This window comes from Chaetodon trifascialis, chromosome 4 (assembly GCF_039877785.1).
Source record: "Chaetodon trifascialis isolate fChaTrf1 chromosome 4, fChaTrf1.hap1, whole genome shotgun sequence".
NCBI classification, from domain to species: Eukaryota; Metazoa; Chordata; class Actinopteri; order Chaetodontiformes; family Chaetodontidae; genus Chaetodon; species Chaetodon trifascialis.
Window position 1 is genome coordinate 30783233 of NC_092059.1, and position 15342 is coordinate 30798574.

A 15342-nucleotide genomic window follows, 5' to 3' on the forward strand; every position below is an offset into this window, starting at 1 on the left:
GGGGCAGCGGTGCGGTAAGGATTACATTTTTGGACTTCTCTAGCGCCTTCAGCACAATCCAGCTTCTGCTCCTCAGAGATAAACTGACAGAGATGGGAGTAGGCTCACACCTGGCGGTCTGGATTACAGACTATCTGACAGGCAGACCTCAGTATGTGAGACTGGGGGACTGCAGGTCTGACACCATGGTTTGCAGCACAGGAGCACCGCAGGGGACCGTGCTCTTTCCAGTCCTGTTCACCCTGTACATATCGGACTTCCAATACAACTTAGAGTCCTGCCACGTGCAAAAGTTCGCAGATGACACTGCTATCGTGGGCAGTATCAGGACCGGACAGGAGGAGGAGTACAGGACACTGATCCAGGACTTTGTCACATGGTGCGACACCAACCACCTGCACCTCAACACCACCAAGACCAGGCAGATAGTGGTGGACTTTAGGAGGCCCCGGCCTCATCCGGAGAATTTGTACGGACCTACAAATACCTGGGAGTGCAGCTGGATGACAAAATGGACTGGACTGCCAACACAGATGCTCTGTGCAGGAGAGGACAAAGTTGACTGTACTTCCTCAGAAGGCTGGTGTCCTTCAACATCTGCAAAAAGATGCTGCAGATGTTCTACCAGACTGTGGTAGCAAGTGCCTTCTTCTACGCAGCAGTATGCTGGGGAGGCAGCATCAAAAAGAGGGACGTTACACGTCTGGCCAAACTGGTGAGGAAGGTGGGCTCTGTTGTGGGCACAGAGCTGGACAGCCTGACATCTGTGGCAGAGCGACGGGCGCTGAGCAGGCTCCTGTCAATCATGGACAATCCACTGCATTTGCTGCACAGCGTCATCTCCAGGCAGACTGAGGAAGTCGTTCCTCCCCCATGTCATGCGGCTCTTTAACTACACTCGGGCAGGAAACGTTAAACATTAATGTCAACATTCTTCAATGTCCTGAATGGAATGTGTACAACACTCTGTTCAACATGCACCTTAACTTGCATTCTGTTTGCACTGGACATTTAAACTCTGGACATCTCATGTAGACTCTTTTAAACACTTGACATTTAAAGTTGCATTCTGTTGCATTGGACATTTTTACTATTAATTCTGCTTGCACTGGACATCTTTACTTTTCATTCTGTTTGCACTGGACATCGTAACTTTTAATCCTATTTGCACTGGACATGTGGACATTTTTATCTATCTATCTATCTATCTATCTATCTATCTATCTATCTATCTATCTATCTATCTATCTATCTATCTATCTATCTATCTATCTATCTATCTATCTATCTATCATGGACTCAGACACCTTAAAAATCCTTGAACAGCGTTAAATATAGCACTTCTTCAGCAAAGCAAGCCAGTATAGAAGATCTTGAATTAGTTGACTTTCTTGTTTTTGAGAAATCATCCATGCAGTTGAGTACTCTATTACGGTGGGTGTGTTTTTTCCATTTCACTGGCAAAACTGGTCTTACACTTACTGGCCTTATACGGCATGGTAGGAGAGCCAAAGTCAGTCAGGAGAAGAGCAAAATCATCTTCCCATCAAGATAAGGTTTTAGTTCAATTCTTTACTCTTCTTTCAATGAAAAAATACTGTCCAGTTCTGATATAACTGATGCAACATTTACGCTAACCTCTTTAGGAGCTGTTGTTTTTGAACAGACAGTGACACTGCCGCACCCAAACCACACCTGTAGCTGACAATAATTCCTCATAGAATGTTCTGCTGCCCCCAGGTCCCCAAAAAATTTATTGTTGCATCTTCAGCTATGCACAGTGTACTAAGAACTGACGGCAGCATTAAGAAGAAAGCTGTAAGTAATTTTGATGGTTTATTCAGTTGTCATTTTGAAAACTTTGAGTCAAATTCAACTGTGTTCTTTACTAGCATTATATGACACAACCTCACCATGCCCCCTCCTCTAAAGTGCTGCCTGCCACACACCCTCCCTCCTCTCCCCTTTTTGCCCTCTCCTTAGCTTCTGTGCTTGCAGGCTAAGGAAATCAAAGTACTGCAGCACAGGCACACAACCATGGACATCCGTCAGCTTTCCAGACATCCAAAAAAAAAAAAAAACACGGCTAGAGTTACAAATTATAAACAGTGCTGTATCTGTTCATATGGAGGTTCAGGTTGTTGTTTTTTTCTTCTTTTGTGTTTTGGGTGTCTCATTGTCTTTTTATTTTGTCCAGGTTTGGAGATGGGGTGGGCAGGTGTGTTTAACGGCAGGTAGGGCTGCTGATCGGCATCCTGCAATTTTCCTCCACGGGTTTTTAAGCTTGTTTAAGCACGTTTCTTGATTCTGGTTGTCAGATCATCTTGGTATCCTGAATTCTGCTCATGATCTCTGTGTCATTGTTCCTGGTGAGGTTTGCGCTGCCATGCAGCTGCTGCTTATTGACTGTTGTATGTTAATATTCCTGCCTGCCCGCCTCCTTAGTTTTGTGCCAGGAGAATCAGATTCTGTCATTCTTGCCATCTTACAGAGACAGGGTGTTCTGTTGGGTCAACATGACCAGCTGTTGAAGTCTTTGTTTGATGACAACCAGCAGATCCTCCGGCAGTTGTCACAACTAATTACGTTAGTTTCGAAGGTTTTTCTACACCAGCCCCTCTTTCTGTTCCAGTGTCCTCTCCTGTGTCTCCACTGGTAGCGTCAGCCCTGCCCAAGTGGACGCTCCTTTCCCCCATGAATCTTTGTTCACCATCCCCGAGCCTTTTTCTGGCTACCAAAATGCCGTGTTTTTTTTGTTGCAGTGTGGCTTATTTTTTTCTCAATGACCTCAAGATTTTTCTTTTACTGGGGCTACTTAGGGGGAAGACGCTCGTGTGGCAGAGGCCGTTTGCTCCAATCAGGCGTTAGAGAGTATGTCTTTTGATTCATTCACTGCTAGACTGAGGTCCATGTTTGATCACCCGGATAATTTCAGGAATGCTTCAGCTGGGCTTTTAAGTTTGGTCTAAATCCGTAGCTGAGTATTCCGTTGAGTTTCGTACACTAGCAGCAGAATCTAGATGGAACGAGGAGGACCTTAGGGTTTTTTTCTTAAGGGTTTGAATGAGGCAGTTAAAGATGAGTTGGTTTCTAGAGATGACCCTTCTGAATTGGATACGTTGACTTCATTGTCAATCAGGCTTGATCACTGCCTGCAGGAACATCGCCGGGAGAGGGGCGGCCATCCTCTGCCAACCGGGAATTCCCCACCACCGTTCAGTCTGAGTTCTGCTCCTGCAGTCAGGGTGGAGGAGGAACCCATGCAACCGGGGCAGACCTGTCTCACCCTCTTTACCCCTCTCATGGTAAATGCACACATCCCTCCAAAACTTACCAAATTGCTGAGGAACAGTCCCTGCCCTAGCAAGCTGACTTTGCCTTTGGTTCCTTGAGATCCCCTTGGTCTGGCAAAGTTCAAGTTCACTCAAAATACAAGTCAAACCATTCCTCTGCAGATTCACACTGAACCAAGTCCACAGTGGGAAAATCCAAAGAGACATGATGACAAGGGAGGGCATTGTTAATTGTCTGCAACATTCACGAGACGGGAATCCCCAAATGCCACCTCCTGAGGAGGACACAAAAGAAGGCAGCAACTGGTGAAACTCTCAGCAGTGGACCAATGACACCGGAGGTAAGTTGAAAAATTTTGTTCTTAGCTAAGAAGATCTTGAAACCATCAAACGTCTTTTCAACAACATTCATGAGGAGAAAAGAAAAAAAGCGGATCTCTTGTTAATAACCTTGGAAGCCCCAAAGTCTACTCCTCAAGACACCCAGCCCAGTCACAGTGCACCCATGCCAGATTCTTCATACATGTGCAACAACTTGCAGTCAGCCAGATCAGAGCCAGACAAGAAGATCTTGAAACCATCAAACGTCTTTTCAACAACATTCATGAGGAGAAAAGAAAAAAAGCGGATCTCTTGTTAATAACCTTGGAAGCCCCAAAGTCTACTCCTCAAGACACCCAGCCCAGTCACAGTGCACCCATGCCAGATTCTTCATACATGTGCAACAACTTGCAGTCAGCCAGATCAGAGCCAGACAAGAAGATCTTGAAACCATCAAACGTCTTTTCAACAACATTCATGAGGAGAAAAGAAAAAAAGCTGATCTCTTGTTAATAACCTTGGAAGCCCCAAAGTCTACTCCTCAAGACACCCAGCCCAGTCACAGTGCACCCATGCCAGATTCTTCATACATGTGCAACAACTTGCAGTCAGCCAGATCAGAGCCAGACATAGTAGATAAACTCCTCGTTTCAGAAGTGAAAGAAACCTTCATGATAGGCCCTTTTTCCAGTCCACCCTTCCCCACATTCAGAATCAGTCCGATCAGCATAACTACCAGGACGTATTCAGGAAAAAAAGAGACTCACTATCAACCTATCCTCCCCCCATGGCTCATCCGTCCCAAGTATCAACAGCCTAATCCCTAGTCCAGACTTCTCCATGCAATATTCTACAATCGAACACGCCATCTCCCTCATCCGTCTCACAGGCCAAAGAGCCTGGTTGTCCAAAGCAGACATCACCAGCGCTTTCAAAGTCCTTCCTATCCACCTCTACTTCTGGCACCTTTTCGGTGTTCACTGGAAGGGTGCATACTATTTCGCAATGTGCCTCACCTTCGGATGCAAAAGCAGCCCCAAAATATTCAATTCCCTTGCAGAATCACTCTTCTGGATCCTTACAAACAACCACGAAGTCCCATAAGTCATCCACCTCTTGGATGACTTTCTTACCATCTCATCACCATCTTCGCCCACAGCTAAGGCTCTCACCACTCTCATCACTACATTCCATGAGCTGGGAGTCCCCATCTCCCCAGACAAAACAGAAGGTCCCATCACATCCCTAGACTTTCTCGGTATCACCCTCAACACCGTCTCACGCCAAGCATCACTGCCCTCCGAGAAAACCCATAGAATCGCATCGCTCATTTCAAATTTCCTCCTGGCCCACAGGAGCACCAAACACCAACTCTTGTCACTCCTAGGACACCTCCATTACGCCACTCGCATCATCCCCCAAGGCCGATCATTCGTGTCACACCTCCTCTCCATTGCCTCCTCCGTCCCATCCCTCCATAACTACGTCACACTCAACAAAACATACAAGAAGGAGCTTAAACTGTGGCATCAGTTCCTTTCGTCCTGGAAAGGCATCTCCCTCTTTTACAAAAACCACGTCACTGCACAGGAAGACATGCACCTGTTCACAGTCGCTGCCCCTTCCATTGCTTTTGGCGGCTACTACAACGGAAAGTGGTTTTCAGCCATGTGGCCTGGCGAATTCATGTCACTGTCTCCTTCCTCCACCATATGCGAATTGTATCCCATCGTGATAGCAGCCATTCTTTGGGGACAAGAATGGTCAAAAAAGATAATTGTTATCCACTCCGACAACAGTGCCGTCATCAACATCATTAACAAAGGAAGATCATGTGTTCTAGACATCATGCAATTCGTTCAAAGGCTCACCTTAGTCTCAGCTCAACAGAATCAGAATCAGAAAGCCTTTTTTAGTCCCCCGGAGGGGAAATTTCATTTCAGTCACATCCCGTCCAAGAAACATGAAAAGATGACACATAACATGGGGAGTACAGGAACAGGAGAACTGTGGGTCTGCACAATCAAGCAATCAGCGCCCCGTTTACTTAGATGAGAAAAAAGGAGAACAAGAGGGAGGAAGAGGCAAAAAAAGCAAATCCCAAACTAGACTCCCGTGGGGGGGAAGCAACATAGTAAGACATTGTAAGATGTACCATGTACATCATCTCCGCTCAGTCCCAACCCATTGTCTCTTCCGTCTAATGACTGATGACGAAGACACAGCCGTAGCCATGGAGACAACCTCAGAGAGTTTCTGATCCAGAAACAAAGTTCACGGGAATAGACGGTGTTTGGGGGAGGAGATAGGGCCAGAGCGTCCTGTCTGCATAACATCCAGGAGAGTGGAGAGATACCGACCTTGGGAAGGCCGGTTATCTCGGGGAGCCAATGATAATAGATAACAATTTGTTTGGATTAGGCCAACACTACAATTTTCGTCTGCCTTGAGTCTTTCTGAGTCTCCCGGTGGCTGTAATTCAAATATATCCAAATTCGGTGGTCAATTTGATCCGAGCCAAGCTGACAACTTCTCCAAGTTGGAATCCACCCTGTGAAGGAGTTCAGAATTCGCATCCAGTCTGCGATTTTGATCAAGAATGGCATCCAGTTTGCGACCGATCTCGCTTGTTGCTTGAGTCTGAGTGTTGACAGCCCTGCACATTCCTTCAACCATGATGGGCAGCCTCTTGGTAGCCAAGTGTCCTGCCATCAACTTCCGAACTTTGCAATAAATCAGGAAGCTAATTCCAGACAGCAGAAAGCCTGTTATCATAAATCCAAATGTGTAGACATCTTCAACATCCTCAACGGAAAGGATCGACAGGCACATGATCCTCCACCTGTCCCAAGAGTCCATCGTGTATCCGGCTGCAAACGTTCTGTCAGGGCAGGAGGGCTCACCTTGACCCAGTTTCTTTGTCGAGAAAATTTGGTCGATTGCATTGAGAGACCAGCTAATCAAATCCATGATTTTAGGTTTTCGGACAGAATGCAGAGAGAGGCTCCAATAGATCAGACACAGACAGCACAAGACAAAGAGCAGCAGCAGGGCAGATAAGGGCAGGGAGGGAGCGAGAGAAAAAACATCCGCCTTCGTTGTGAACCAGAAGAAGAATATCACTTCATTATCCGAGCATCCCACATCCCAGGCCACAAAAACTTAATCGCTGACTCACTTTCTCGTTTCTCCTTCCAGAAATTCAGGCAATTGGCTCCTACTTCCAACCGTTTTCCGACTCCAGTCCCCCCGTTTTCAGCCACCACCTTCAACTAAGACCAAAGCTAGAAAGATTACGGATTGCTTCACAAGACGCCATCCTCAATAGCGTCTCCCCCCGGACGATCTCCTCCTATCTGACCAGATGGAATTGCTTTAAGGCTTTCCATGCCTCTTTTGGCCTTCCTTTCCCATCTCTCGACATCCTCACTTTCACCAACTTCATCACATTTGCTCACTCAATCCTAAAGATCAAATCTTCCACCATACAAGCCTATGTCAGCGGTATAAATTTCATCCTCAAGTTAGTAACGGGAGTGCCTTGCCCTGCTTTATCCCACTCTCACATCCGTATGTCCATCAAAGGTCTCCGCAAGATCGAACCACGCTCTGACCCTAAACGTTTGCCTCTCACTTCAGACCTTCTGTCCCGATGCATAACTGCCCTTTGCTCGGGTTATCTGTCTCCTTTCATAGACAAAGTACTGGAATCCATGTTCCTGCTAGCTTTCTTTGGCTTCCTCCGTTGTTCTGAATTCACGGCCACCACTATAGATGAACAACCATCCCAGCACGTAGCCATCTCCGAGATTTCCATCTTTTCATCCGACTCTCGTCTTCCATCTAAAACACAGCAAAACCAATCAGTCTGGCCTGCCTCAGCCCATCCACCTCTTCCGACTAAATCCAATCCTAAGGCCTTACGAACTCATCCGTGATTACATTAGCTTAAGACTAACCAATTGAGCCTCACCCCGAGATCCATTGTTTATCTCAGAAACAGGCCACGTAGCCACATGCTTCTGGTTCCACCATCACCTCTGCCAAATCTTATTTACATCCGGTATCGAGCCCCGAACTGTACTAAGACCACTCGTTCCGCATCAGTGCTACAACCGCTTCCCGCCAGGGCATTCCCGATCACATCATTAAAATTCTCGGTTGCTAGTCTTCACCTACATACCTCACTTATATCCGCAACAACCTGAGAGACATCAGAAACACCCAAGCATCATTCGGCAGTTCCTTTGGGGCTCAACCAGTGTAACCCGAGAACATCCGAAGAGACAGCTGCCACACCCTGAGTCTCTTCCTTCACTAGTCTCCTCTTGTCGCTGAACCTCCAGCCATGCCGATCAGTTATTCCAATTCACCCATCTAAGTGTCTACCATCCGTTCTTCCGCTCTCTCCCCCTTTTACCTCACCCCTCCTTTCCTCATTCCTTGACCCTCATTCCTTCATCCTTCACCCCCGACCCTCACCCCTTCATAGCCCTTACCCAAACCTAACCCCTATTATTATTATTGGATTATTATTAACAATTTTAGCAAGAACAAGCCTTTTTCTTTAAAATTGGATTTTTACAAATGTAAGGTTTTAGACAGAGAACATGGCACCATGCATGATTTTATTTTAACCCTGTATATATATATATATTTGCGTGTGTGTGTGTGTGTGTGTGTGTGTGTGTGTGTGTGATTTTCCCTTAACTTTTATCTTTAGCACTTGTGTATATAGATTATGATTTTTACTAGCACTTGTTTGAAGGCACTTTTTTTTTTATGATTTTAGCACTTATGTTTTACTAATCCCTCTTTTATCTGTCTAACCTCTTACAGTTATACCCCAGCACATATTATTTATTCTTTTATGGTATAAAGCTTGCTCTTTTCAAAATAATGACAGCCCTAAAGGTTACAGCAGAGACCCTGGAAAGAGAGGGGGACTTTGATAAACACACAAGTTCCCACTGCCGGCCTGCACCGGAGCCCAATCCACCATGCATTTTTTTAACAAGACACTTGACAGTTTTTTAAAGATCTTTTGATATATCTTTTGATGAAACCGAGCCAAACCGTTCGGGTCGGTCTTCCCGGTTCGGTGCACGTGCATGCCGTTCGAATCATACTCGCGCGCAACTTTGGGTGTGTTGCAGGAAATCAGTTGTAGAGGAGGTGCGAACATGGCGAGCGGAAAAGACTCGGAGCTGGAGCTGGTGCCAGCAGCGTTAGGTCTGGTGTGTGGGAGCATTTTGCATTCAGGGTGACCTATGAAGGCGGTAAGAAAGTTGTGGATATATATATATATATATATATATATATATATATATATATATATATATATATATATATATATATATATATATATATATATATATATATATAGTATGGCATGCCGTTCAGGAAATTAATCTTTGAATATATTGAATGAAACTGTGAATATATTGAATGAATCCTTGAATATATTGACTGAAACCTTGAATATTTTGAATGAAACTTTGAATATATTGAATGAAACTGTGAATATATGGAATGAACCTTGAATATATTGAATGAAGCTTTGAATATATGGAATGAACCATGAATATATTGAATAAATCCTTGAATATATTGAATGAAACTGTGAATATATGGAATGAAACTTGAATATATTGAATGAAACTTTGAATATATTGAATGAAACTTTGAATATATTGAATGAAGCTTTAATATACTTCTACAAAATTGAGAACACTGAATGAAATAAAAAACCTAGTTGTGTCCTTTTCATCAAAGTGACAGCCTTCTGAACGCTGCCTTCTTTTGCAAAATGGCAACAGTTGAAATATTCCAATACTTTCTTGAACTGGAAAACTTTTTTGCAACTGATTGTACTCCAAATGACACTAACAGTTTGGAAACTATATCGCGTCACCTTGAGGATCATATCTCCATTGTTGCAGCATTCACAGTGCTCATGGGTAATAATGTTCAACAAAACATTGCTGAAAGAACATTATGCGTCATTCTGGAAGGAATTTACGAGTCTCTAAGGGAGATGTTGGTGGACATAACATCCCAGCTGGAGGTTGATGTACAAGCGCATGGCATGGGCACACATTCTGCATCTCAGAGAGGAAGGCCGAGGTAAGTAATGTTTAAATAAGCGTATCTACTTAGTACATGGTACAATAAAGAAGATACAAACTTATTATAATTTATTATCACAGAAAAATTATTGTAGGCTGCAAAGTAATAAGACAATTTATTCACACTATGTGAATTAACACATTTGTTTTTTATTTTATTTTTTTCTCTTTGAAGGTACAGCATACCTGCTGCTCAGCTGATTCACATGCGGGACTTAGGATTTAGCTGGATGGCCATATCTCAAATGCTGTCTGTGAACATCCGAACACTGTACAACCACAGGACCCAACTCGGTTTGGTGGACTATGGGAGTTTCACTGACATTTCAAATGTGAGTCTGGATCAACTTATTGCTGAGATTCTCAGACAAACGCCCGGTTCTGGAGAGACCTATGTCACTGGTAGTTTGAGAGGAAGAGGAATCAGAGTTCAGTGCTGGCGGGTACGGGAGCGTTTAAGAACAGTAGATCCAGTGGGGCGAGCCTTGAGAGGAAGAAGGGCAATCCAACGGAGGGTCTACAATGTTTCTGCCCCAAATGAAGTGTGGTATGTGTTGTTTAATAAATTTGATGAACATTAGTTAATTCTCCCTCACTGGTCATTGACGCAATTCATAAAGATAAATGCAGGGATTTAGGAGGAACAAAACTACACTATGTATGTAAAATATACATGCAAATGTGAGATAATGCAATAATGATTAAAATGTTAGCATTTCAACATTTTTCAAGACATTTTTTGGGCTTTTTGCCTTTATTTAATAGGGCAGCTGTAGAGGAGACAGGAAAGGGGGTAGAGAGAGAGGGGAAGACACACAGCAAAGTGCCGCAGGCAGGAGTCGAACCTGCAGCCACTGCAGAGGACATGTAGATTCAGTAGACAGGGTGCCCGCTCTACCCAACATTCTTATTAGGAAGGAGAAACAGTTGTACAGCAAAGTCTATGAAGTTACATTTTTATGTACATCCAGTGTCGTTTATTACGACAACAACAACAATAACAACAACAACAACAACAATATTTTTTCTTGTTTCAGGCATATTGACACAAACCACAAGTTAAATCCATGGGGATTTGTGTATCATGGTGCAGTTGATGGCTACAGTCGCTGCATTACCTTCCTGAGATGTTGCACAGACAGCAGAGCATCGACTGCCTTGCATCTTTTCCAGGGTGCTGTTGATGTATTTGGACTGCCACATCATGTCAGAGGTGATGCTGGAAGCGAAAACATTGACATTGAATGGTTCATGATTGAGAACCGAGGAACAAACAGAGGAAGTTTCATGGTTGGACGTAGTGTGCACAATCAAAGGATTGAAAGATTGTGGGCAGAAGTAAACAGAGTCGTCTCAGGATACTATAAAGACATTTTCCTCTTTATGGAAAATTCTGGACTTTTGGACAGCACTGACTCTCTTCACATCACAGCTCTTCACCATGTTTATCAACCAAGAATAAACAGATCTGTAGACGAGTTTGTGAACCAGTGGAACAACCACAGCTTGAGGACAATGGAGAGTCAATCCCCACTGCAACTGTGGACAATTGGAATGCTCCAGCTTCCTCAGCATCAAAGGCCACTCAATCGTGTGCCTGTGCAACCCCCTTATGATCACCAGTGGAATGTGGCGTTAATGACCATCAACCCCTTCACCGATGATGGAAATCATGGACTTGAACTTTTTGTCAGAGCATGTGACCTTCTTAGAGATAGTCTACTAGCTTGAGTAATTCAGTCATTACATTATTGTGGTGTCATATATTGTCACATATACGTAAACACTAGTTTTTCAAACCGGAAAAATATAACAGGATGCACATATCTTGTAGGCACTAAAATGACAATGAACCAGTTCATACAAAGTAGGAACATAGAACCATTTATTACTGTAAGAAGGGCTTACCCTAAACTTTAAAGGGAATTATCCACACTAGTCACTCAATGGTCTGGGTCATATCAGAGGGTGGAGATAAATGACATACGTCATACAGTTGTCAACTTAAAAGTGCACATTAGAAAATCTGAAACACAAAACCATGATTTGAAATGTGTCTTACAAAGCAACAAAAAAACATTTCTACTTGCATTTCTTCGTGCCTTAATTTAGTAAATACTGTCCCTATGAAAAACAACATAACTGCAATTATTTTTGAAAAACAAACAAACATCCTCATCATAACTCAAGCTCGACAAGCCCTCCATAATATTTTCTCTCACGCTCTTCCAAATCCTGGTGAATTGCGTATGGCAAAATCCATATCAGACTTGAAAGCAGTGTATACTGCATGAACTGGAATGCGAAGAATGTTTTCACAAGTATTTGCCTGTGGAAATCGGGAATGGGTGATGAACTCAAGGGTTGGCTTTGGAGAGAAGCCAAGGGCTGGAACACTGTCACATCCAATAAGGAAAACAAGAATATCCTCCAGAGAGACATCGTTTTCAACTGTAAGACATGAAAAAGGAAAAAATTATATGATGGCTGCATCTACCAGCATTTTCATAAAGTAATTAAGTATTATACCACTGAAGTGATGCAAAACGATGCAAGACAGGTGAGTCTTTAAATTCCCCTAAACCAGCATTAGGCATTAGTTTTTTATTTTTGAAATGACTCAGTAATTAGAAAGGACAGCTCATAATGCTAAGACTAGCGTTGTGTAAAACCATAAACTTCAATCATATACTTTATGTATTCAATCATACACTCTATGTGACCTAATGAAATATGTTGTGTTAAAATCAGGTTTGGAATGCTTTAGAGCAGCCACTGTAGGTAGCCCTGGTAGCCCTAAAAACACCTGTGTTTTAGGCTGTGGGAAAGTACCTAAAGTTCCTAATAAGGTATAAACAATCAGGACACCCTCATTAAACAAAAGCAGAGGATAAGAAGGTTCAAAAACACCTGACTGGCCTGAAATAACACCAAATACAATCAGTCCGAGTAAAAAAAATCTTAAAGATGGCCTGAACCTCCTCAAAGCAAAGGCCACAGAGGAGTAGGACAAACAAACAAAAAATAAATAGATAGGAATTATAAGACCATAAGAAATCCAGGCTAATTTTGCTTTAAGTTTGCTGGATGCACAAGAAGGAACTACAACCAAGATATGATTATGAATGTACAATGTTTTATATGAAATAATGTTGCCAAAATGTATTTTAAATCTAACTAGAAGATATAGTTTATTAATTTCTTGATGAGAAATACAACTTTTTTACTCTGTTGTTACAGAGAGATGTCAGAATGATGGTGGCTGTCTGTCCCATGGGATGAGAGGCTGCTCATTGCAGAGCCAATGACCTAGTCCAACTGCACCTCCCTGGACCTTTCAAGGCATGGCCCGCCTCACTCTGTCTTTGATTGGCTTATCCAGATATTATTACCCAAACTCTAACAATAGATCCAGAGAAATGGAAATGGCTGGACTGGTCCAGCTCCACCTCTCTTCATCTCCATTGGCTCTGCAGTGAGCACCACTTGCAAAGGATGGTCCCCCGAGCAGTTCAGGGTTCAGTGCTGTTGAGCAACAACGGGTACTTTGGCTGTACCCAGAGGGCGAACTGGAACCTCTCCAGCTACTAATCCACACTGAATATTTGATCTGTGCTGTATTCAAACTGCTGACAAACACTACTGCTGCCCCAATTAATGGATTTCTAATTCATATAAACTGTCTTACATTGTGGAATGTCTCAATTAAAATGATTTTTTTACCAATGTCAACTGTTGTGGCTGTGATGCAGCCAAAACACTTTGAAACACTGTCCAATATGCCAAACTTACATTCAGCATCCTGAAGGTAGTCTTGCCAGAAAGCCAAGGTACGGCACTCTTCTTGGAATGCATTACTCCCTCTTTCAGCATGAACGATCCGGAAGAGATTCTCTACATCAACTGCAGTTAAACTCTTTCCAGTCTTCACGAAAAGGCACTTCATCTGTTGAGGGTATCTCTGGAGAGCATCTAGGACACCTAAAGACATTAGGCCATCTCTGAACCTGTTAAAAAGGAAGTACATAAGATATGAAAGGTAAGATATGAACCCTGGTCGGTACACACAACAGGGCACCCCCACAATGAATTTCAAACAAAAAATAGTATATACTTTGACTTGCATTGGTGCACTATAAAATTAAACTCTACATCCATCATTGAAATTGTTTGTATACAGTGGTAACATAGTTTCTATGGCAGCAACTATAAACATACCTTTCAGAAGGTGCACGGGTCCGCTGGAGCACATACCAGTGAGTCAAGTCCAAAGCAGTCTCTTGTTTGTTTTGCAGTGTTATGCGAACATTGTGACCTGCAAGACTGATCAAGCTGGCTGCCTGTGCAACTGCATCTTGCAGTTGTGATTCAGTCTCAGCTTGTAAGATCTGAAAATATTAAAATAACATTAGGATATGAGAACAATAAATATTTATTGACTTTTATTTAGAATTAAAATATACAACTGTTAGCTTTACTGTCTAATTTGTATGTTAATGAGCGACTGCAAAATAAATAATTTGTATATAAATTAAATAGAATCAAAGGAAAATTTGCTCACCAACTGCACCTGTGACCATGTTTCTTCATCAGCAATGTGTTCAGTTGTGACCTTTACATTGTCCGGCCCTTTTTGAAGACACTCATACAAGAGTTCAGACAGGAAACATGGACTCTGTCCCCCATGGGCAATTGACATTGCCATAATCTGGCCAGCATTGAAGTATCCATTGTCTTTCATTGCTGTTATCAAATGAAATTAAACATCACGTCAAATGGTTACATCAGAAATGTTAAGGCTGATTTTTATCATGGTTATTAATCGGTAAATTTACAAAAAGGCATTATAGATAAAAACATGAAATGTCTAACATTTCAAGTATTACAAGTATTGGGTACGAAGAAAGAAATCCAATAGAGACCTCACTGAGAATTAATTTAATCATAAGTACCTTTGGAGTTGCATGTGAGGACTTTGGCATCAGGTGGACCCTCAAAGATGCCAATTTTGTCCTTGATTTCATGAAGACAGAGGCGGAAAAACTCCCGAGTAGGTCCTCCATTGTCCACGGCACCCTCAGATATTCCATAGTCATCAGTAGTCTTGACATCTACCTTCTTCTCAGGTGAAAAGTTGGATCTTCCCATGGCTCTGGATGCTCCATCCCACACACTTCTTCTTATGATATTGAAGCGCACAGTGCTGTCATCATTTACTCTAGAAGAAATCTGCTCCATTATTCTCTCTAAAGTCATCTTTAAATCACTGGAACAATAATAAACAATAAAACAAAGTCATTGTTAGCATCAAGGGCAATAACTCACACACTGAACTATAATCCAACATCCACAAATTGTTATTAATATTGATTAAAATCCATTTTCCATGTGATGAGGTGGAGGGATTAGGGAATTTGTTTGTTCTTGCTTTTCCAGAAGTACTTAACCTACTGATATATATCGCACATAAAATGCAAAGACCATGAGAAGAATTTACCCCTCTTTGTCCAAAGAGGCACTGAAACTAAATCACACACACCAGCCCCCTTCACACCTTGTGTTAAAATGCACCTTTGATCAGATTGCATCAGATAGTGCTT

The 15342-nt window shown here is 42.7% G+C and overlaps 1 pseudogene; it reads left to right on the plus strand.

Moving 5' to 3' along the window:
• The first annotated feature begins 607 nt into the window (after positions 1-607).
• Positions 608-6890, plus strand: LOC139330753 (uncharacterized; annotated as a pseudogene).
• The last annotated feature ends 8452 nt before the right edge of the window (positions 6891-15342 follow it).